Source organism: Patagioenas fasciata, chromosome 2 (genome assembly GCF_037038585.1).
Source record: "Patagioenas fasciata isolate bPatFas1 chromosome 2, bPatFas1.hap1, whole genome shotgun sequence".
NCBI classification, from domain to species: domain Eukaryota; kingdom Metazoa; phylum Chordata; class Aves; order Columbiformes; family Columbidae; genus Patagioenas; species Patagioenas fasciata.
Genome location: NC_092521.1, coordinates 96,499,417 through 96,523,184, shown reverse-complemented (window position 1 = coordinate 96,523,184; position 23,768 = coordinate 96,499,417). Strand labels below are relative to the sequence as shown.

Below are 23,768 nucleotides of genomic sequence, written 5' to 3'. Positions count from 1 at the left end.
GAGGGGGAGTATTTATAATAACTGCCATTTATCCTGGAGGGCAATGGTCAGCCAGCACACATCCAGCCTCTGCTGCCAAGAGGCAGAATGCTGCCTGCTGCTCAGCTAGAGAAGAGGACAACACAGGAGGCAGCTGGTGATGATCTGGGGAAAGAGTTTTTGGGGTTGGAGTGGGTATTGTATTGTAAGGAGATGCGTGGGTCTCTAGGTCAAATTGAGAAAAGATCAGGCTTCATTAATTTTGCTGCTTGTGGAACAGCTCATTTCTCTGTTCATTCACTTCACAGATACCAAACCCAAAGGTTCTTGAGCTTGCAGCAAAAGCCTCCTTTAATGTGTGGATGACAGGGTGAAGAGTAACTTGGCTGTCCAGGGCATTTTCCAGATGCACTGGCTTTCAGGTGTTTCATGGTGGTGACAGCTGTTTCACACCTCAGCTGGGAGAGGCCCGTGGCACGCCTGCGCTGCTGCACTCCCCTGCTGTGCAGGGCTTTTACCACCAGACCCATCAGCCTCCCTTAAAAACACGTTTTGTCATATTTTGTAACTATGAGTTTTCATGACTTCAGTAAACAGTCTACATACTATAAATGAACATTAATCAGGACTTGGTACTCAGGGGAGCAATAACTACCAGCATTTACAAACCAGCTCTATCTGCCGAAGGATATAAACTTTTCCCAAATTCAGGCATATGCTTGCTCACAAAGATGGGGGTGGCACTGCATTTTGCAGGCTTTCAAACTCATCCCCCACTGCTAGAGTAGCAAGGAACTTGCTATGGTCAAATGATGGAGGTCACCACGTGTCCAGCTACCTCCTGCATGATCAATAAGTGGCAGGCACATGGAATATACATTAGAAAAATGGCCTGTTTCAATAAACCTGTTTCTTGACTATTAGTTTTGGTAAATGTTTCCCTTTTCCTTGTTTTTACTCACTCCTAGCATTCAGATCTTTGTCCCTTTTTTTGAGAACAAGACAAAAACTTCTCTCTTTTAAGCAATGTGCTCCTTCTGTCAATATATTTCACCTGCCAGCTATCAGATACACTAAAGTCTCTTTCATGGGCCTCTTGTTCCTGCTGTGCTTCAACTATGTTCCATTCTCTCTCAACTTTTTGCACAACATAGCTTCTCATTGTATCAATTTTTAAAGCTTACCTTCTGGATTTTAAAACAAAGATGTTACACTTCGAACAATGCAATAACAAAGAAAAGATGACAACATAATGAAGAAAAAAAATGTATTTCTGTACGAATTTATAACGGACAGGGCCCCCTCCTCATTCAATTATCTTAACAATTTTCTGCCTCTTCCAACTTATTTCTTTAGTACTTCGAGTTTTCATCTCTGCTTTACTATTGTTTTTATTATTTGTACTGTGTATTTGCGGTGTGTTCCATTAGGCAAAGCAAACTCGAGAAGGTTGATCCATAATTTTCAGTGTGTGCAAGCTAAACATTTTATAAGAGATAAAAAGTACCTTTTACAGATTTTATAAACTATCTTTTATCCTTTGTTGCTCTGTGTGCTTCCTTATTAGTTTCTATGACTTTATTTAATTCCAAATATCATCTTCTAGATGACTTTTAGACGTACATAAATGTCATGAGATGCTAACTTCCCAAAGGATGAAGAAAACACAAAATGACCCTAAAAAAGTGAAATGCCAGCCTACAGGAAGGCAAAGCACCCCTGAAAAGTTAAGAAGCCAAACAAAACAAGTGATGGTTTTGAACTCATATCTTGAGTATCACTCATCTTCTGTACCTGAGGTGAACTGGGATTACTAACACGTTCAAGGCTAGCAAATGTTGTCCTATGACATAAAAATAGATTTTTGATTAACCAAAAATCTTCCAGAAAATGTGTCTGCTTCTCATGGAAAATTGTGTCATTTCTCTGAAAACTCCCAACTAGAAAATTTTTGTATTTTAGTGTTTATCTTTCTAATGAATATTTCCAGGTTTTCACAAAAAACAGACCACTTTCCAACCAATTCTATTAAGACATGGATCGCTTCTACTTGAGTCAGTGTTCAAACTGAAAGTATACACCTGATGGAGTCCAGTTGGAGGCCAGTATCTAGTGGAGTGCCTCAGGGGTCAGTACTGGGGCCAATATTATTCAATATATTCATTAACAATTTGGACGAGGGAATTGAGTGTACTATCAGCAAGTTTGCTGATGACACTAAGCTGGGAGGAGTGGCTGATACACCAGAAGGCTATGCTGCTATCCAGCGAGACCTGGACAGGCTGGAGAGTTGGGCAGGGAATAACCTGATGAAATTTAACAAGGGAAAGTGTAGAGTCCTGCATCTGGGCAGGAACAACCCCAGGTTCCAGTATAGGTTGGGAAATTACATATTAGACAGCAGTGTAGGGGAAAGGGACCTGGGGGTCCTGGTGGACAACAGGATGACCATGAGCCAGCACTGTGCCCTTGTGGCCAGGAAGGCCAATGGCATCCTCGGGTGTATTACAAGGGGGGTGGTCAGTAGATCGAGAGAGGTCCTCCTTCCCCTCTACTCCGCCCTGGTGAGACCCCATCTGGAATATTGTGTCCAGTTCTGGGCCCCTCAGTTCAAGAAGGACAGGGAACTGCTGGAGAGGGTCCAGTGTAGGGCAACAAAGATGATTAAGGGAGTGGAGCACCTCTCTTATGAAGAAAGACTGAGGGAGCTGGGTCTCTTTAGTTTGGAGAAGAGGAGACTGAGGGGTGACCTTATTAATATTTATAAAAATATAAAGGGTGAGTGTCATGAGAATGGAGTCAGGCTCTTCTCAGTGGCAAACAATGATAGGACAAGGAGTAATGGGATCAAGCTGGAACACAAGAGGTTCCACTTAAATTTGAGAAAAAATTTCTTCTCAGTGAGGGTGCCAGAGCACTGGAACAGGCTGCCCAGGGAGGTTGTGGAGTCTCCTTCCCTGGAGACATTCAAAGCCCGCCTGGACACCTTCCTGTGCAACCTCACCTAGGCGTTCCTGCTCCAGCAGGGGGATTGGACTAGATGATCTTTCGAGGTCCCTTCCAATCCCAAACATACTGTGATACTGTGTGACTCTATCCCCTTTAAGTGGCCAAATTTAGCATCAATACAAGGAGTATCTGGGACCATTAGCTTCATTTCCAGAACACAATGATCCTCTTATTGTAGTTTGTCCTGGACTATTCTACAAATTATTTTCGAACTTTTTTTTTCTTATTGTCCTGTACAAGAAAGATCTACGTTCATCATCTTTCTCTCTTCACAGACTCTCTTCAAAACATATCCATCAGTAAGAAAACATCACTGACTGTTGGTTTTGGGGTTGGTGGTTTTTTTTTTTGTCTGAGTTTAGATGTTGAATTTCTCCTTATGTATTCTAGTGTGATGACTGCTTACCACTATTCTTCATTTGTACATCTTTTCCTCTGAAAATTAAAATTTAATCACTAATTCCTATTAATGCTATTCACACATTTTTTACCTTCTCAGCTCTGTGGTGGTTTTAGATGCTTCCTCTGTCATTTTTTTCTTTCCTGATTTCTTATGGAATTTTTTATCTTTCTTTCTCAATACCCACTTTTCTGCTGACAACTGACACCTTTTTGAGCTTAATTAATGCTGTCCTGCTATATACACCACATATAGTAAAAAGTCCTCTGATCAGAGATCTATTAAAATATAGAAGAAAACTGAGGATTTTGAAGACATTCGACTTAAAATTACCACTATTTCTTGAGAAAATTAGACATTTCTTAAGAAATATGGCCAGCTACTCCTTCAAACAACTTCTACTCCATGTCAAAGATTTTCTAGCTTGTCTGGAGCTTATCTCCCAGGTGGGTATTTACTGGAAGCAAGCTGAATAAGGAATTAAAATAGGGAATAGATTAACTGCTGCCCCTCTGAATCCTGGTCCCTCACCAAAAGGGTGGCAATTCACGTACTTCTTAAAAGCAGGAGAAGCTACAATACTATGCAGAAAAAAGGGGATTGTGTCTGTGTGTCTGCATTTCGTCCTCCTCTTTAAGCCACTTTTTCATGATGTCATGAGAAGGTATGTCTTTGTTATATGCTCCAATACTCCAATAATGTTTGGACTTTTAAAAATATTGGGACACAATCTGCACATTCTTTCTGACCTTGACATTCAAAGGGCAGTCAAATAAAAACTCCTGAGTGCAAATCCTATGATGGGCCTAACCTCTTTCAATTCAAGTACAAAATTGTTCTTGACTTGAGATCAAAGTGAGGTCTCATGTCTATTTTTAGAACACTAAGTATATTTTTATTAATTCTACTATTTTTCATGACTTCAATCTGCTCCTTTACATCCAGTTTTCCACTATCCACCTCTTTTTAGGTAGATGTCTCTCATTTGTTTGATACCAACAGAAACAACTTGCAACTAGGGAAATTTCAATTAGGTATTAGGGAAAAAAAAAATAAAATCACAAGGCGTTCAAACACTGCAACAAGTGCCGAGAGGTAGAATTGAAATCTCCAGCTTCGCAGATCCTGAAAACTTGACTGGATACAACCCTAGTCAGGCCACTCTACCTTGGAATTTGGTCCTGCTTTGAGCAAAAGGGACTGGACTTTTGTTGAAGGTTCCTTCCAACCTGCATTAGTCTATGAATCTGTGCTTCAGTATCCTGAACTGACTTTATATGGTCTGTTTGATAAGCTTTGTCCATAACTGAATAAGAAAACAGCCTTACAGTTGCTTATGTAGCTAAACATCTCTCCTGGATACTTCTTATTTCACTTAATATATGTCCTGGTTTTGTTAAAAAACAAGTTTCTCTTTTAGTGAATTTTGCCTGTCAGCTAAAGCCTTCATATTATCTGCATTTTCCTGGAGAACCAGACACATGTTTTGGTAAACCTAGCAATGGAATGCAAACTTATTGATAAGTACGGATGGACATCTCACGAGAGGGGCAACGAGAAACTGGTGACCGAGAGACTGACCAACTGTGTATAACATTCCATTCATGTGAATACTTCATATAAAAGTGGGAGATCACGAGGATCTCATCCCTTTGTCCTTTTCCCCTTCTGCTTATGGCCAACATTAGGAGAGGACCTTGCTGGTTGTCCCTGCGAACTGAGGCCTAGTGAGAGACTGAATCCAGCTCCGGTTGGCGACAGAGTCTAATCCAGGACTTTGGGTGCTGGCTCTGCAGTTGCTGAGACTTTCAAGATTGGTTTTGTATATTTTGTATTATTTTCTCTATTCTTATTAGTAGCATTAGTAAAACATCTTTAATTTTTCCAGCTCTCTTCTCTCTGTCCTTCTTTCCCTCCCGATCGCCTGTCCTGAGTTGGAAGTGGGAAGAGGGAGGGGCAAAAGGGGGAAGTGGTGGGGAGAGGAGGTTAACAATACATCTGCCAGGGTTTGATTGTCACCCCGCAATCTTAACCCTTGACAATATATAAATTCCTTTTTACAAGAAAGCCTGGACACCTTCTGCTATTCTGTCTTCCATAGAACTTATCTGATGGGATCAACGCAATCCAATCGCATAACTTTTAATTTCTGTGACTATTATGTAATGCATAGCAGCTTTCCAAACAAAATATAAACTACTAGACAGGTAGCATGATAACAACATCCATTGCAGTTTAGCCAAGAGCAAGCACATCTGTTACAAAAAAGACAAGTGCCTGTCAAAGTCTAAGAGTTCTGTCTAAACACTGCAGGAGTGAACCCATCATTGTTGTTCACGTTCCTGCTGCTGCTGGAGCTCTAACTCCCTCTCTTTCCCTTCCCAGTGCCACCTGTCCTGTAACTTCCAGTCTCTTCCACCTGACCCTTTTACTAGAAAAAGGGAGAAGCTGAAGACAGAGAGGCATATTCTGGAGGGCAGAAGATCGCCAGCAGTCCCCACAGTGCTCCAGCTGACTGGTGAAGGGTACTCCCAGAAACGGGGGGAATATCCTCTCTTGAGAGCAAGAGGATGCCACCCACAGAACCAGACTGAACAAACAACAGCAAGCTCTTGTGTGTGACCACAGGCATGGCCAGACAGAGCACAGTCAACTACAGCAGTCCGAACAGGCCACTGTCCATTGATCAGTTTTCTACCGATCGCAGTAGAGAGAAAGGTCAGCGGGTTGTGCAACGTGGGATGGCCCCTCTCTACGCTCATCTGTCAAACACTACCCAGAGTGTTGTTATGAGAGGCCAGAGGCAATTAGTTGTAGATGAAACTCTCAATATTGGAGCTCAGTCATGCTGACAGGGCAAACTGAGTGGGAAATTTGTGCTTCTCTCTAATAAAAGATAATTCTTGCCCAGTTTATCAAACCAACCTTTTATTATTAATCTCTCACACTTTTTACCTGTGAAGAGAATTTATTTCACATAACCTAAAACAAACACATGAGGTCAGCAATTAGCTTGTGTAAGAGATCACCCATGGAGCTACCCAATATACAATAATTTCAAAGGTTTTTTTCTAAATGCAAGCCAAGTGTATTTAGGGACTAAGAGAAGGGATAAAATATTAGAAATAAATAACCCCAAAGAAACTTACTTTCCAAGAAAAAGAACTCCTCGCAAATGTTCACTTGCAGGAAACACAAGAAATGCCTATTCTCCACACAGGCAAAAACTGGTGGAAAAAAAGAAAATAAAATTAGTGAGGCAGGAATACAGCTGGGAGACTTTTCAGTCTATTTTCTCTGAAAGATAGGAAACAGTCCAACTTCTCTGGTTTGGATGGAAGTACCCATATATTAGGATTTCTGTTTAGAAAAATATATCAGGTAAATCCCATTTACTAAAATTATTTCTGTAAAATAATCCAAAGTTATCTTTACATATCTGTTAAGCCTCTTTCAATATTATGCGCTAAACACTCCAAAGTGCTACCTCTCCTAGCAACCACATATTCTCAAATGTTAGCAATTCACTCAAAAAAACCCAACCAAACAAACCAAAACCAAACCAACAGCCAAGCAGCTAAAGAGAGAAACTGTGCTTTGAAAGAAGAGTTTTTAAAACATATCAAAATACTTTCCTTCACAAATACCATAGAAGCTCTTTGATCATTTCTACTTTTCCAAACAAACTGCAGTGTCTTCTCCAGCACAGACCAGAAAGCAACCATCTCCTGTGGACCACTGCCTCCCATTCCAGCAGCTTTGCTGCATTCTGACTCAGCATGAAATGACCATCGCTCTAGATTTTTCCAGCTTGTGCTAAGTACAATGTAAAAACAAGGAAAAAAAAAATACCCAAACTGCTTTACTAATCTGACATTTGAATAGACTACGTTCAAAGTGCCAGCAGCTATCACATGTTCGATCTATTTCATGCCACATTTCTGCACACATTGGATGAGTTTTAACAATGGGCATTTCCCTGTCAACCCTAATCAATGCAAGATTTTGCACAAGAGTTACAGAATGTGGTGTACTGATCCGTGCTCGGCTTATGGTCAGTTGTATAAACCGCTGTGAAAAGTGCCTCAACTCTTTTCCCAAAAACATAGTTTCCAATGGGGTAGATAGTGGGGTTGTTTCTCAAATAAAAATGCATGAAAGAGAAACCCTGCAACTTATACAGCAAAAGTTAGTGTATTATTGACTGCTTCACAAGACACTCTGCTTCACAAGAGACTAATATGAAATACAAGTATTTTTATCAAAACTTTTTGTTACAATATTTAGAGCCGTTGCCTGATCTCTCTCAATCCTCTACAACAGTACAACAAAAATACATAAAATCATAGATTTTAATATTTGAAGCAGAGTTCATGGGTGTCTGACCATTGAGTATGAAAAGTCTTGTAATATTAATGTGCCATCCCACTCACCCAGTAAATAAGCAGGAATAAATTAATTTAACACAAGGTTATCTTTATTCAGTATTGTGACACTGGCTTTTAGGGTGCTTTCTACATGCTTTGCATGTGTGTATTCAATATCACCAGACTTCATTTCCTCTTAACAGTATCACTTGCAATACTCTTTTGTTATCCCAATAACTTACATTATATGTCTAGTAGCAGTGGAAAATGGTTTGAATAAACAGTGAATGCCTTATAGAAACCTCACTATCCTCAATAACTTTCTTTCTAGCTAGAGGCTACTACAGCATCGATATGAATCTTAAAATTGATTACAATGTAGAAAAAAAAGTTTTATTATTTAGGCTTGTAGACACAAGCAAAATCTCTTCCAATATTTCTTAAGAAGGATTTTTCCCTCATATATAATTCATGAGCTATTTATATAGGAATATGCTGAATGACTACTTAATGTGACATACAGCTGTGGGTTGCTTTGTAGCTGTTTTAAGAGTAAAACTAATAAAGGACAAAGGACTTGATCTCTTAATAGCTGTCTGGATTTAAAGAGGCTTTTAAGTACTCTAAATCAATAAATAAAACGAGATGGCTTGAAATTTGCTTCTAAAATGGTAGCATTTAATTTTAGAAATACACTACTTAAACACAATTTATTCCTGTTAAAATGATTTTCAGTTGCTTCACAACCTGCTTACTTGAGCTGTTTTAGAGTTTTCTCTTCTACTGTTTTCTCACCACCAATGGGTTTTCATTTATAACTCTAAACCCAAGAAATTATCTACTCCAACAAGAACATATTTCACAACAGAACTCATAACCTTACCATTATTTTAGGAAAAGGTTAGACATTATCCTCTTTGGTAGCAGGGGTGGGTTTTGGCAGCTTTCTCAAATAAGGTAAAGTTCTGTTTCTCAGCTTTATTGCTTGTGACCTTTAGAAGCTTTTCTGGTAACTAAACAGACTGTAGAACATTGATTTTAGAATACGACTTGAAAAGATACAAAGTGATAAATAAATAAGAATTTTCACAGTATTTCTTAATATAGGCATAAATGTTTAACTATATGACCTACAGACATGTCTAGCATTTATCTTTAAACTAGGTATTTTTAAAAGCCAATGTGATTTTGTATTAGGTTTTAGAATACATGAAGATAACATCATAGAAGTTTACCTCACTGTTTTGCTTGCTACTGTATGTTTGAATGCAAGTAATAAGTCGAGAAATATAGCAAATAACTTTTTCTTTTTAAATAATATCTTTCAGTACAACAGTAATTTTTAAGTGACATATACAAAATGTAAGATGCTCAAACTATGATAGAATTCTTTTTCTTTGGGCATATTTTTCTGTGTTCTCCAATTTGGGAGGGACAAGGCCAGACAAAATTACAGAAAATTAAACTTGATGACATCATTCAGTAAGAAATTCCTCTTCACACAGGGGAATAATTTCAAAGTATTTTAATAAGTTCCAATTAACCTTCAAATTAAAATTTAAATAGAAAGTGCTGCATTAGTTTTGTCCTAATAGAGCTGAAAATAATCCCAGAATAGACTACAAATGAAACTGTACTTCTTTCTTTTTCTGTTGTCATTAAAACTAATTCCTCTAATACTTAAGTGTGTTTAACTGGGTTCATTCTGTTTCAGATATTTTCGAGGCTATGACTGTCTATATAGATTTTACTATATTGTCTATTTTATCTCACTAGGTAAGTACAAACAAGATAAAAAGGGTGGAGGATTATACAGGGCAGTACTGATACTGAAGTTTACATATCATTTGCATATATTTGGTTACAAGGTTTTCTGCCTTAACTGCTGCTCAGAATTTGCATGTTATCCCATGCAGAAAGGAAATCAGTAAAGAACAGTGGTAGTTACTTCAGTCACAGAATGTTCAAAAACTATATGTAAAACTAATCCAAATCTAATACAGATTTCCACTTAAAAATGACTTTTCCAGACCTGGTCTTCCACCAGCTTTTTGAAAAACTGGCAACCAAAATCTAGTCTGTCTGATGCTGCAAGTACTCCTAACAGCTGGAAAAGGAAAGAGAGGAGTCTGAGAAAACAAACTTCAACCTGGATACGCTAAACTGTAATTTCGGTATTTAATTTAGTTCACCTAAAAGCACACATCTAAAAATAGCCACTGCTAGGATCAAATTTATTTTTATTTTCGCAATATGGCAGTAGTTGTCATATATTCCCCAATCAGTTGACATAATTATATATGACTAGAATTATGAAGATGCAACTAAGAAAAAATTTATTTTAATATCCCTCAGATGTTATGAAAAATGTAATATTAATAGAGCTTGTTGACAGGTGGTAAAGATACATTGTACGTCTTCAATGGCATTCATGGGAACTGAATGATCCTAACAGAAAGGTGTCAGTGAAGAGACATTTACTTGGACTGTAACATGGGTGACCCTTTTACAAAATATTTGCATGAAAAAGTCAGTTTGGCCTGATTTATACACAATGGAAACAGTTTTAGAAGTGTACCAAATTTCTTTTTAACTGCATAGTTTTTTAAGCATTTGTTATTACTATCCTGCACCAAATAGGCTTATTTTCAGCTAACTTTCACAAGTATTTTTCTCTGGCATTGAAAGTTCCCTCAAATGATGAGAAAGAAAAACTTGTTAGGTTTTTATACTAACTATTAGCAAATTACAATCTATGACTGCTATGGTCTTAAGAAAATACAGAAGAAAATTATCTGTTAGAATGCGACTTTTATTTTTATTTTTTTTTAATTTGAGTGCTTCTACTGAAAATGAAGAAGCATCACAGCAACTCTACTTCTGCCTAGCAGGACTTCACAGTTGTGTGGCTGCTGCATGGAAAATAAACTACATACTACAGAGAACAGTTACTGCATGTCCACCCATCATTAGAGACACAGGCACACAAAATAAAATTGCACATATTTAAAAAACATAAGAAAGGAGTTGAATTAATTTGTATCAAATTATATGCACAGCTTTTATTCTCTGCCATTAAGGAATATAGGGATCCTCTTAAACAAGAGCAGCTTTAAGTATCAGTCTGGAGGTATCCTTGTAACCACTGTGAATAATCTGGGACTGTCATAGATCCATAAAGCGCTACACCGCTGCTCTCAGAATTGCTGGAGTGCTCTACTAGTGGGATTTGTTTAACTCTAATTAATGCTTATAAAGGACTTAAACTTCAGGGAGACTGATATTAATTGCTCTGCTTTTAACATGTTATTTAGCAGTAAAATGTTGTATTTTTTTTTACCCATTGTGAACTGTCAGCGAAAGAGTTTTAGTGCTACTAGATGGAGCATTTCAAGCGAAGGACAGAATCCTCATGGGCTGAGACTATACATAACAATATTACAGAGACTACACTCTGTAAGGAGCCACTCTGGTGTGATTGCTTTCTTAAGTATCATGGTTTAACCTGAGCTAGCAATATAACCCCGACAGGTGCTCACCTGCCCCTGCTCCCCTCAACAGGAGAGAGAATCAAAAGGGAGAAACTTGGACTGAGATAAACACAGTTTAATAAAATAACAAAATACTAACATACTAGTACTAAATATATATACCAAATAAAAATAAATGATACTCAAGGTAATTCCTCACAAACTCTGTCTGCACCAAGCAGCCAGTCCCAGGAAGCAGCACATGGTCCTGAACAGCCAGTCCCGAAGGAAGAAAAAAAGGAAAAAAAGGCAGAAAGGCTCAAAGACCTCTGCAAAATGGCAAAAGGACAAACTAAATGTCCTGAACCAAACTCCTCTAGCTTGTACAAAAAGAGCAAAGGAAGAACGCATGAGAGACAAAACGCCCAAGAGAGAGCAAGAGCAAGAACGCACCAGAGCGGGAGAGACCAGAAGATCCCAACTCTCCTTAAATACAAAGCATGACGCTAATGGGATGGAATACTCTTATTAATCAGCCTGGATGTCAGTCAAGCTCTGCCCCATCCATGCCCCCCTTCCTCAATACCTCACATCTGTGGGCAGAGGACTCAGAAGGTCCTTGGCTCTCAGACCAGAGCAATTAAAAACATTAACTCTGTCCTGGGATGTTATCTCTTGTTCTCAAACTAAGTCCAAATAATGAATGTGCTAGCTATAAAAAAGAAAGTGTCTAAATGCATGAAGAAAATTAACTAATTTTCAGTCAAATCGGTACGCCAAGATAAATTCTCTCCATTGTTAATTTCAATGTCTCCTTGAGAGTTAGTTTAGAGGGCCTGATCCTCGTCAGGACTCAGTCTTCAGGTCAAATTTTCCTCAGCTAGCAAAAGAAAAATGGGCTCTGTTTATACATCATCCCATCCTACATCATCTCTAAAGTAGACAGGAATCTGAGGAGAATGAGCTGAAATATTATATACTCGGGGAATATCTGAAGGCACAATGGTCACCATGGGTTACCCTGAGTCTTGTGCTACTTCTGGAAGCATATTCAGGCCTGGGAGCACCCTTGAGACTGGGTAAGAGAAGCAGAAACAAGCAGGCTATTTATCTATAGCATGTATCAAAATACAGTTAAAAATACAGTATATGTATTTTTAACATGTGTTTCTGACAGAAATATAACGCCACAAAGGCATCTAAGCCAATCAAGTCTAAATCTGATCAATCTGAATCTGCAAAGCAGTTGGAAAACAATTTTCAGCAAGAGTTGCCTAATTCTATATTGGGGCAAGGATAACCTGGAGTTTCCAAATTTTCCATCATCCAAAAGATTTACACTGGTCAAGTCTCACAAACTCAATTAAGGGCATGAAATTATCTTTGCTTTGAGCAGAGCTACAGCATTTTGAAGTCACTTGTAACTATAACCGTTGAAAAGTTAAACTAAATCAAAACGTTTGAAGTGTGCTAGTTGAGCACATTTAAAATAAAAAATCCAGGAAAGGAAGGCATTGCTTCAGAAATTTTGGAAGTAATGAAGGTATATACAGAAACACAGCTTATATATTAAATTAGTTAGAAAGAAAGGGGAAAAAAAAATATCCCACACACAAACAAACAAAAACCAAAACAACAACAACAAAAACCAGAAATCAAAGAAGATCAAAAACCCCCCAAGCACAACCACCATAAAATCAAATTCTAAAAGCTTTTAAAAAAAAAAATATAGTCCATAGACAGTCATTACACTTGTCTAATTACCTGCTTTAGTGTAAATTAATAACTGAGACCAAATATTAGTATTTCCTTAACTGGTAATAATGAATGGAAATTTTAGTTTAAGTGTTTTGCGACATATAGGACGAGGCTAGAAAACTAGAAAATAGAACACTAATGAGTTCTGGATTTTGCTTAATGTAATTTAAATCCCAACATCAACACAGCAGCTTTTCAGTGAGTATTCCCAAGGATATCAGGTTTTCTATACAGTATCACAAATGAGCAGCCTGGCTGAGGCTTACGGAGTAAAGCAGGAAATGAAAAACATTTCTTGCCTTCTGCTAATGAAATATTTTTTTAATAGAACGAACATAACCAAGAGCATCTTAAAATATCAGATGTTTCAAATGTCAGTTTCTTTAAAATAATTTTAATAATGAGGCTCTTCTGCTCTGCTTTTACTTAAGCGAGTGAATAGGAGGCTTTTGAATACTCTACTACGTAAGTCTCTTTTCCTAAAAGGAATACTAGCAAGAGTGGCCTTTCTACTCGACATTAAGAGATAACACATATTTCACTGTTTTCATTTCCAACGTGCTGAATGTATACAGCGTGCAAAGAAGTGAAGATTTAGGAAAACAAAACAAAACAACAACTATAGAAATGTACCATCTATTTAGAAGCTAATAACATTAGTTTTTATCTATGCTATTACTCTTCCATGGAAAGCTCCATGCTTGAAGCACCAGTATGGTATACTGCTGCTTGTTAGCCTACTCAATCATGGTTTATAAAGTTACAAGTATTGCACTAATAATCAGTGCAAAAGGCAGCATAGCACCCACCATGAATCTATGACTTTTCCACATCTCTGCAAACAAAGACCACATAATTTGCAGCAAGTTAAAATATACCTTTCTTCCTGGGGCTTGGCTTCTTGACAGGAGGAGTTCTCACTGAAATGGAACAAAATCTAATTCTAGTGTCTTCTCCAGAGTCAAATGGTTACAATATTCCTTGAGGACTTCTGAGCTAACATTTGTCTTTCTCTGCTTCTGGAGGGCTGTCTCAGAAAGCGCACTGTGAAGGGTATTTCCCATTAATTGTGGTGGATGTATTTTGCACCACCGAGTGCAAAATTCTCTTCAAGCTGCAGCACGGCATTGACATAACTGAGCCAGATCTGGTACTGGAAGCAACTTAGCTGTAATAGCATGTAGTTCTGCATGAGCACCGTTAACCTGGTTCTTAGGAGATTCAGCAAAGCTTATGCACCATTTCCCACTCCACCACTAATCCACTGAGGTTTGTCTACAACTTGTGCCAATACATCTTGCCTATCTGTAACAAGTCACTGTACGGTGTTAAGCTACAGAAGGCTGCATTTTGAAATGTGATAGGAGATATCCTAGAAGACAGTAAAAGTTTTACCTTTCATTCTCAGAGTTTCTGAACTGAGATATGTCTCAGTTTGAACTGGGTGTCTCAGAGGATCAGTAACCACAGAAAATGGAGACCCTCACCTCAGCTTACGCAAAACTTTATGCAGATATTGCTATTCACATCATGTCTGGCTGTGTTCCTCCATACAGATGCCTTCTAAAGTTCTGTCATGCCCATTAATATCTTGTGTGTTTGAAGCAACAATTGCAGTAGAAGAGTTGAGAAACTTTTACTTCCATGATTTCCCCCCCACCCTGAGAGACTCCTGTTTCTGGAGCGCCTTCACAGAACACTGCTGTATGGACGGATCGTAAGACAAAAGTGGACTGAGGGAAAAGCAGCTGCTCAGTGAATTTTAAGTGGATTCACCAGACCAAATGAGGGCTGCAAAAAGCAGATTACACATCACACAGCAACAACCACAACTTTACATACAAGATCAAGTCCAATGACCACACTGTAAGTGTGGAACTCAAACAGAAGTTTCCAGATCACAGATTTGTTGAAAATGCTAACAATTATGGTTTTAAACAAACAAAACATTCTAAATACACATCTAAGATTGATTCCTGAGGACAAATCTGCTTTCTAATGTAGTGCAAGTATTCAGATAAATGAAAGCTACCTACATAGTCCCACTGGATTGAACAAGAGATCTGGGAAAGAAGTGCCAGAACATGCCTACCACTTGGTGAAATTCTTTTGACCTAATGATTCAGACCACAATTTCTGACTTACTTCAGTGAGTCCTAGTGGCAGTTTTGCCTTTCTCCTGCAATGGTGTTAGAATATCACACTGTCTGTACCCAAACCTCTAGCTTTCAACAATCCCACTTAACTGTATAAAATAAAAAGTTCAGTATGGGATTTTCAGTGATGCAATTTATAGTACAGTACAGCAATAAAAGTATTCTTATGACTTTGAGTACAAGGCCAGAGTAGTTAAAAGCCTTTTGATTAGCAACATGGCAATAGGGCATATTGGTAATTCATTAGACAAAGACACTGTAAACTAGATCCTCTTGTGTAAATCAACAGTGATTCAGCAAAATGAGATGCAACATTTGCAAATATAAAGTGAACAAATCACACCACTTCTGTCTTAAAAAACTCCTTTGTTGGGAACAAAAAGTCATCTTCCTGTTGCTTTCCTTATGGCAACCTGTAGTTCTAAAGATGTGTCAAGGAAATCTTAACTTGAAGGATTCATTCACCCAATATTCTGAGATTAAGTTGGAAAATGACAGCAGAAATTAAATCTTGGATCCAAATATTTTCTTAGGACAAACTAAGGTGCTTATCAGGCAAAATTCCTGTTTATTAGGGTAACAGGGAGAGAGCTGATAGAATGATGCACTAGCACAAACGTTTCTTAGTTTGCTTCATAGAATAAAAGCTTTTTTTTTGATACTTCTAAAATTTGTCACTGCCTCATTTATTCAGTTCCTAAGTCTGTAATCCCTGCTAAAGCAAAAGTCAGATTGAATTGACTGGAAGACTAACACAAATAACTGTTAATTTGGTAAAGCTCTGTTACTGAAAAAAAAATACTTTAATTACCACATTATTAAATCTTGGAAACAACTGTGCTTCATAATATCTAAATCCAAGCAGGGCACACCATCAGTAAAGCTCTATAATAGCATCTAGTAATTAATAAAAACTGCAGGATACTGCTTCCTACCCAAAAAGATAAACTTCTTTTAATACCCTGGGTTGTGCAGAAAGGAGCAGACAAGATCTCAAGGACAGTGTTTATGAATACACAAATCGTGGCAGCCCCACTGGCAGGATATCAAGTCTGAAGGACTTTGGGATCAAACATTGCATGAATGTAGTATTTGATACGCTCACACAGACTTGGTATCACGTCCAAATGAGACATTACCACCTCAGATATGTCTCATAGGCTGTGAATATACCAGGTGGAACCACTGGCTTATTACACCAGTGGTTCTGGAAGAACTTTCGATCCCACTCACCACCAATAGCAATCCTCAACCATTTCACTTGGTAAGATTTTTAACTTGGCTACTCAGAAAAGGAAACTAAGGAATATGCATTCTAATTATCCTTAAAGACTGTAAGACATCTTGCAGTGACACCATCACTAAACACTAGATCTAAATGGAACTAAAAAAGACCTTAAAAGTAAATGCCGATTCTCTTTTCTAAACACTCTGCTGTAAACCTTACTCTTGCTTATACCTGTGCAAAGCCACTGAGCTCAATTCCATTGAGTTACTGATGTTGCATGAATGTAACTGAGCACACAATACAATTTACAAGGCTGCTATCTCAGAGTCTTGAGATCCTGACAGAAGAGAGCTTTGAATCAGAGAAAACAGATGGTGTGGCAGTGGTGTGATGAATCTGAAAGAGTTTTATGTATAGAGTGGACAGAAGGACATAATTGCAGGCAAAGAAAATTCAAGAAAAATGTTTTCTAAACTGGCATGTTAGGGAACACAGCAGAAAACTTGTACAGGGGAAAAAGGTTTGAATGCAATAAAAACAATTTTGACATGACAAAGAAGGCGAATTTATGGGGAGTTTCAAAGATGCGGAATTATATGGTTCAGGAAAACAGACAAAAAAGCTACAAGGGTTTTAGATAAAGTGAAGGGAAGCAATGGAAGCATCAAGTCATCTAGGAAAAAGTAGGTTACAGGTTATATGTTACATGTTACAGGTATCAAAGAAAGAAAGAATTAAGGCATAGGCAGAGGTGTAAGGTCAGGAAATGCTGGTTACTGCTATAAGATTTATTAAATTATCCCTGAGTGTGTTTAGCAGATGACATTTCACCCCTTACCTATACAGAGTCATGTCTTGTGGTCTATTCATCCCTGAAGGTGGCAATCTCCTCTCTACCTCTAACATGAGGATGGCCATTAAGGGCATGCCCTCAGTTTCAGTAAAGGCACCTAACACAATTTCTGTATGCCTGTCTTCTTCCATGGGCTTCTATTCATTACACATTCACAGTGCTGCAAATGATCGTTAAAAGAAACACAGACAAGACTGATTACTTTTATTTGAATCACACATGAACTGCATTATCAAGTGAAAGGTAAACTTGATATGTATATATTTTTACATGAATGGTCACATTTTCAGAGAATTTTCTTTGTAATGTATTACTTTTTTGATGACTGTGATTTTCAAAAGCAGATCTAACATACAGTGCATTTTCCAGGAAGAGTTACAGAGGAGGAAGTGTGTTGCCTCACACACTACTCTTCCATGCTTCTAAATACATTACTCTATATTGGGGAAAATCCAGAGATATAGGATAATTCAGGATAAAAGCTGAAATTGTAACTTCCATATTGAAAATGAGCACTACTACATCCTCATAAAAGGAAGCACGTCAGGTTGCTAGTGGCTGCTGCTCAACTGGAACAAAACCCTACATTTCTGAAAATGTGAGGAAAAGTAATTAAATATATTTATCCGAACATTACACTGCTAATGTTTTTTTTCTAGAAGTAGCATATGTGTAAAATAATATTTAGCTAGATAATTTTACCTGACATTTCAGGAAGAATAATCAGGCATAGCTCTGCTCTACAATCAGTATTCCAAAGCAATATAGACGGAGAAAGAGTAACACATACATACAAACACAGACACTATCCGCCTCTAAGCCCACTTCAGCCAGAGGATACAACATGTCTCTATTTTAAATGCTGATTCAAAACTGCAGATTTAACAGAATTATCAGGGAGTTGCTCAATAAAAGAGAAGCTCAGTTTAACAATTTAAAGCTGGGACACAATGCCATTATCACAGTGCCTTGTATTAATTATTATGTTTGCTCTTTCCGGCCTGTCACAATGATGAACAATAATGGTTGCACAATACAAGATATTCACCATTTAGCTAATTCACTCAGTCTAGGCAGAGGATCAAATATGTCTCTGTACTCTTCTGTTTCTTAACAACGGCCCTTTTTGGTTCAAAATGTAACTAAGGGAAACGCCAGAACTCGGATGACCTGTGCATATCTTGCCTGTCATATCCCAGAGCCTAAAATCCAGCTGCTGGAATGCAATGGCCACAACTTTTAACCTGAGTCTTTCCAGGGCAGATGGCACTGTAGAGAGGTAGAGCAATGTCACATCACTTCAGTTCCTTTCCTCTCAGACCTCAAGCAGAGCAAGGACCATCTCTGGTGCATCAGTGGCAGTGCCATTCTTTGCTTATAGGGAAGAAAAATCCGGGGCGGGGGGGGGGTGGGGTGGAAAGTTTCACGGACATCCGGAGCTGCAGATGGGAAGTGAGCTTTGTCATTGTCCTCACTGGAACCAGCAGGTTTAATGAAACAGACCCCCAATCTTTGCCCATTTCCTATCAAAACAATTCTCAGTGGTTTTCCCATTATAACTTTCTTCATCAGTGGATGTGTGATGCTCGCTGTTTGCTGCCTGGCACACTGCATTTCTTTCTGCAGATGGGTGAATAACCATTCATATCTCTGACTAGAGTCTTTCTTTTGCTAGAGATACGAAACTGGATTTGTGTGGGGCAGCTGCTCAGTATTTGTGTGCCAGTCTGAGTGGCCTACTATGTCACAGTGGACAAATGACGTCATTTCTGGAGCAGGTTTTGCAGGAACTGTGCTGCTGCTTACTGCTATGAATGCTGATGAAATTGCTTTCCCAAGATTTGTTTCTTCTCTCAGAACAATATGATCTTGGAATACATGAGTTCAGTTTGATATTTTTTTTTCTACAAGTCTTTCAGACTTTGCCTATTATCTGAACGCTCACCACTCCTTCAGTGTATTGTCTAGAAAAATTGATCTAAACATTGCAATAAGTACTGTTGGTGAAAAATCAGGTATTTTAACAGGCATACTGCCAGGATAGACATTCATTCTCATCCACATGCCAGTCTAGAAATCCCACTGCTAATTCATATTTCTTCCCCAAAAGGCCATATCTTCCATCTTTCCTACTGTAAAAAACCAACCAAACAAACACCAAACCCAAACAAAACAAAAAACCCACCAAAACCACACACACAAAACCAACAGAAACCCACACAAACCCCAGCAACCCATTCCAATCGATTTCTACTAAAAGCTGCTGCCAAACAGTATTCATCTCCTCCTCTGGAATTCTCTGATATACCCTATCTGGTGCACTTCTGTCTGTTTAGACCCTAAATTCTGCACAGTAAAGGCTGTGTTGTATCTTGTCCATCAAAGATATTGCTAACGTTTTAACAAGAAATCATGAATGTAATCCATTAGCTACGTGCATTAGTATAACACACACATACACACTTGAATTTTAATTTCATGCATATACAAACATCAAAGCAAATGTCATTTGAAGCTGCCCCTTGTCAATTCTCCAAACGTTCCAAGACAAACTCTTCAAACGTGATCAAGAAAGCTCTGGGCCAGATGTAATGGGGTGATATTAACCTCACTTTTCAATACAAATAGTCATGTGCTGATGACTGAATATTTTTTTTGTTGTTTCCCAGGAGTTAGTATTTGTCATAGCATTATTTCATGCTTCTTTTTGCTCTATATCAGTGCTTTGGTTAAAATTGCAAGTGTGTGAGCACCAAAATAAAACATCTAGGATCTTTGAAACACCTTTAAAAAAATTATCTGTGTTCCAATGAGGCTGCCTTTTCTGTACTCACACAGACGTGATCATAAATGAAAACAAGGTGTGACAAAACTGAGTGTAAAGACACAACGCTGCTATTGAAAGAAGTTCGGAGTGAAGCAGTGAAAAGGAGGCAGCAACAAATATGCAGCAGGATTGGATTACTGTTTGTTACAAGTTACTATTTTACAGTCACCGGCTAGACACTTTTTTTTTTTTTGGCCATCTGCATAGAACTGTGTCCAGAGCTGCTCTTTACTGATCATACTGTGTGAAATTGCTTCTCTTCCTTGTGCAACAGGCAAACAAAAGGTGACAGGGATGAACTTGTTTGTGCAGTAACTTACAGCCCAGTGTGTAGGCAATTTCCACACATGTATCTATGATGTCAATTTACACCCTTGGCCTATCTGGCAAGTATAAATATGCATGTGTGTACATTTGCATAATTTAAAATACTGTATCTCTCTTGAGAGGGTAGCATATATAAATGCGTGTGGACTAGAACTACAGAAAAGCTGTTACTGTCTCAAGAGACCTACAGAATTTCAAATACACACACACTACATGAGCTATCTATATACATGAGAAACAGTGAGTCAAGCATAATATTAATGTTATTAAAGCCGAAAACAAATTACAAGACTGGCACTACTGACATTTCTTTGTATGAATAATTTTACTTTACTGAAACAGAAAAACAGGAAGATGACTTAATTTTTAACAGGGAACGAAGTTCAGAAGGCTGTCCAACTTATTCATAGCCATATCTGTGTAAAAATCTGCATTAAAAAGAACCTCAGAAAGTTTATACATGTTATTGTGACATGCCTCCCTCCTCCCTGTCCCAATGGCAATGATAATTCGTATTTTAATAAGACTATGTCAACATGCATTAATGAAGCCTTACATTTGCACTGATGAAGACAATGAAAATCCACACTTCAGTGCAAATGTTTTGGCTATGTTACAATAATTTCATAAAAGAAGTTTTGTGATGCACATGTTGCCAGATCCATAAGCACAGCACACTACTGTGGGACAGGCTATCTTGGGAGATATACCAGGGGAAAGTAGGGAGACATCATTGCACTCAGTGTTCCTCCATTCCAGGGCTAAAAATGCTTTAGCTTGTTTGTCAGAAGGCATAGATGGGCAAAGCAGTGATATAATTGAGTTCAATTATTCTTAAGAGATAGGTGACATAAGTGAAAACTCAGTTCATTTGGGATTTTTGTTTGATCCATTGAAATGAAGTACTATTACTTCATTTTTACATCACCTGCATACCATTATTTTTCAGCTCTGCATCCTTTTCTAAGTCTCGTAAGAGCCATTTCTCTATTTTTCCACTCAAGAAAGCATCCTTCTTCAGATCCTTAATTAAGCACATGTATAAATATGTACATGCTTAAGTTTCACTGAAACTAGATGTATGCTTAAGTGCGATCCTATCGTATTAAGAGGATAGTTTATATTCTAGGATATGATTTGGCAAAATACAACATGTAAAATAGAGATGTGATGCTCAAAAAAGCATTTTGATGAGCTTCCAGGGACTTACCTGCCAGCTGCCAAGCTGCTCTGCTCTGGGCTCAATTTATTCATCCAGCCACCACCAAAGTGTCTGAATGACTTGGTAACAAAAACAGATGATTCATCATTGGTATGTTCTCTGTTCTCTCTTTGTCCTGTGGGAGACATGGTATTGTATTTTACAATTAAGATATTAATACTTCAGGATAAGAGAAACTTATGGTATAAAGAGGGAAGATTTTATCTTACTGGATAGATACTCATTCCTGATTTTTGGAAGACAGGGCTAGAGATGAAATTTTTCATTGTTAGCTGATCTTTAAATGAGCAGGTACCCATGGCTATCTTCTCAAGTGTAAAATGCCACCTCATAGCCAAAGAAGAGTAACATAAGCTATAGAGTCAGAAGGTGTCTGCCCTTTTGGTCTTTTTAGATAGATCTATTCCATTTCCATTTTCTTAACAAGCATTATTTAACATGTCGACCTTGAACTTAACAGCACAAACATCAAGGACTTATCTCAGAGACCGACAGGGAGGATATGACAACTTCAGGTCTGCCACAGAGGGAACAGAAAGGAGAAATACACTAGAATATTTAAAAATGCAGAGACTGTTTCCACCTAACAACAACTTGGCTCAAGTAATACAAACAAAATAAGGAATTAACGAAAGAAAATATAATTTTTTTCTTTAAAGTGCTTTCTAGTTGCATAGTTATTGTATCAGATTGCTATAGAGAAAGGTCTGACTATTCCCATAAGCTGGGTACCTAACTCACACTGTGAATGAAGCAGGTAGTTTGAAAATTCACAGACATTTCTCCACTAATACCTGCCAGAAGAGATCATCAAATAGGCATGTTTTAAAGTGCGTGGGGAGTGTGATGATTAGGCTAACAAGTATTTTCACCAGTAGACTTGAAGGAAATACAAAATAACTTCTGATTAAATTGTATGGATTGCATAAAAGTTTAGCAGAACAGTAAGTAATTAAGGGGACAGGATTATTTGGCAAACTAGGCTCACTGAAACAAAATGCACCTGAATACAACCAGATACAGAGCCTGGAATTGTCAGACCAGTCCTTGAGAATGGGGAACTATCTAATGGAAAACAAATAATCTGAAAGAATATAGAAGTCACAGAGGACAAATCACTGAGTATGAGATCTTAGCAGTGCAGGATGGGTGAGGAGGGAAACAAAGCCAGGTTTTACCTCTGGATACCATTACCATTTATGCTTTGGTGACAGTCAGACTAAGACATTTTGCACAGTTCTGATGTTCACATTCTATAAAGAATATTGAACGACTGGACAGTTGTTCACAGAAACAGTGAGATCAGTCACAAAAAAAATATTCAGGAGCTGAATAAAACTCCTTCCAGCGAAGGCTTTAAAGAGCTCAATCTGTTTAGCTTATCAGAGAATGAGAGGCAACTTGATTACAGGAATAAAGCATCAAGTACAAAAGCCCTCTTTGATGTAGTGGACACAGTAAATGTCTGTAATATACTGAAAGCAAAACCAAATACTAGAGCCTTACAAAACATCAGCTTTCCATTGAATATATGTATTACAATACAGTCTTATTCATACAATCACACATCATTTTCTTCCACAGGAAGCTTCATTGAGCATGTGGGGTAGTCAGTTGTTATTTAGTGAATGCTGTGGTTTATTCTCATTGTTTAATTTGTGGCCTCACAACTCACTCATTGTACACCATTTAAATCTAGCACCAAACACAGCACCATTTCTTTCTTCCACTTTCATTTAGCTGTTGCTTTGACAGCATGAGTGTAATTCAGTGAACTGAAAAAGATACAGGAAGGTAAAAGCCCTCATTACACACACATCATACAACACTCCACCTGGACAAAAGGTGACTCAAACACTACCCAAAATTTTTGCTTAGGTGTTTATAAAATTATAGTTAAACAAGTTAAGTATTTTCAACAGTGGTAGAAGCACTGGCAGACCTTTACAGGCTTTTTTTGAGCATCACTTGTAGGAGTTGTTTAAAGAGTGAAAGGCCAGTATCAGCTTGAGGTTTAAGTAGGTTTGTTTCCACCATGGAATACTACTGTGGAAATACTCCAAGTCCCACATCATGTATTAAGAGACAACTGGCTTCTGCAGGTTCTTGTTAAACACCTGCAGGGTAGCTTCCTCAGGGCTCATACAAAGCTATTCCACAGTAGAAGCTTCA

General features: G+C 38.1%; 1 protein-coding gene across 2 annotated transcripts in view; it reads right to left on the bottom strand.

The window, feature by feature from the left end:
• Positions 1-23,768, bottom strand: part of RNF182 (ring finger protein 182) — a 56,149-nt gene that overhangs the window by 9,919 nt on the left and 22,462 nt on the right. For both annotated transcript variants that reach the window (XM_071804600.1, XM_065831865.2), the window contains 2 exons: positions 21,585-21,711; positions 6,538-6,615 (listed from right to left, as the gene is read on the bottom strand). The gene's annotated coding sequence lies outside the window, so the exon portion shown is untranslated. The remainder of the gene's footprint in view (positions 1-6,537; positions 6,616-21,584; positions 21,712-23,768) is intronic.